Below are 2251 nucleotides of genomic sequence, written 5' to 3' on the forward strand. Positions count from 1 at the left end.
CCTAGATTGAAGAAAGCCGAAGGACGGAAAACGATGACTCATACAGTTAGGCCCAGATTTGCTGATCACTTCTGACGAAGCTTCTCTTTTTCCCTTCTGTTTCTCGACACTTTTTTGTTACTCTTCTACTAATTTTTTACTTTCTACAAATTATTATTATTATTTTTTTTGTCTAGATTAAATGTTCTTAAATTGTGTAAAAATGCTTAATATATTTATTTGTTTTCAGAAATGATTAACAATAAATCAATTCTAACAAAAATAACTGTTGTGTGAATGAAAAAAAAAATATTTTTAAGCATTAAATATCAGTTTTATTTTATAAATTGGAAAATTTTATCTAACTTTTTGTTATAAAATGTATGGATTAAAAACAAAGAAATATATTTTTAAAGGGATTTTACACATTTATTATTATTATAGTTTTGACATAAAACTAAGAAAGGGGTCTAATTTTTATAATATGATACTTACATTTTTAGTAGATGATTATTTTGGATTTTAATGATTATGTTTTGCATGTTATTAGAACTAGAGCATACGAAATAAAATAGAAATTGTTTATAAACAATGACATAAAATGAGCTTAAAAAAATTTAGAAAATCAAATGCAGTCTTCAAACAAGGTTTAGATAGTAAAAAAAAAACATATCAAAAGCATGATTATAATTTGTATTTTTTTCCTGTGGAAGTGTGATTGTTAGAAGTGATAAACTAAAATTAAAGTAAGCAACCTTAGATAACAAATATTTTATTAAATAGCAAATTCAAAAAACGATAAATAAAATGTAAACACAAATTTTGCTGAAATATGTTAAAACTTTCAGTAACATTTAAAAAAGTATAATTTTTACCATCACACTGATAAACTAAAATAAAGTAAGCAACCTTAGATAACAAATATTTTATTAAATAGCAAAAATTCAAAAAAAATGATAAATAAAATGTAAACACAAATTTTACTGAAACTTTCAGTAACATTTAAAAAAGTATAATTTTTACCCATCTGATAAACTAAAATGAACACTAATAAACTAAAATAACACTGATAAACTAAAATAAAGTAAGCAACCTTAGATAACAAATATTTTATTAAATAGCAAATTCAAAAAATGATAAATAAAATGTAAACATAAATTTTACTGATATATGTTTAACTTTCAGTAGCATTTAAAAATAATTCTAATGTCATTTAATATCTCTTTTCTAATGTCATTTTCCTTGAAATGCATCTCACATACCTATAACAAAATGAATACAATATTTATATGTGCATTTAAAATAAATAGTACATACTATATTCATGTATGAAAAATTAATAGATTTTTGTAGAAAAATTAATAGATTTAAATTTCATAATCAAATAAATTACAATATATTATGGTCAAACAAAAATGTTTAAAGTTTGAGCAAAAATTTAATAAAATACTAAAATTATTAATATTTTTATAAAATAAAACTCTATAAAAATAACTATATATTACAATAGTTTGCGATATGATTGATAAGAACAACTTAATTATTATAAATAATTTATCCACAATTTAAAATAATTTACTCTTAGTAAAAATATAATAAAGAAGCATAATTAAATTTTTAAAAATAAAAACAAATATTACTCACTTTAGAATTCTTTGCAACTTCAAAATCTCTTGGCATGGCGGCAAGCCATTTCTTATGTATTGGGAAATCCAAAATTTAATACTTTTGTACCATCAACTTTGTAAAATCCTCTGCAGTTTGGTACACAGCACTCATATGCAATTATTCATAACACTAAGAATTAAATTAATGCTGACATTTATAGCATTTGTAGAATAAATATAAATTTTACGAAGAACGTTGACACAAGAACACAGACGGTTGTTTACAAATTCAAATCAAAAATAGTCGCCAATTGGCTGAATGCCGACACAGGTTATAATACTTGAGAATATCGCCAATGGCTCGTTTGATCAGATTCGGAGTTTTTCGTAAAAATAGCTACCCTGACTGGTTTCCCTCTGGGCCTAACCAACACCTCCTAGAAAAGAGTAGGCCTCTGCAGGGGTTACCATAAATATCCTTTAGTAGTCCAAACGTAATGACATATTTCGTATTTTCAACCACTGCGCAGCTTAGTACCCCGAACGTAATGACATCTTTCTTATTTTTCATCAACTGCGCAGTTAACTTCGTCACTTCGGACTACTAATTTGATCCGTGCTGAGGCCTTCCTTATTCTAGGAGGTGTTGGCCTAACTCTACTACG

The sequence above is a fragment of the Parasteatoda tepidariorum genome, chromosome 10 (assembly GCF_982258835.1).
Source record: "Parasteatoda tepidariorum strain Cologne lab strain chromosome 10, Ptep-v5.0, whole genome shotgun sequence".
Taxonomy (NCBI): Eukaryota; Metazoa; Arthropoda; class Arachnida; order Araneae; family Theridiidae; genus Parasteatoda; species Parasteatoda tepidariorum.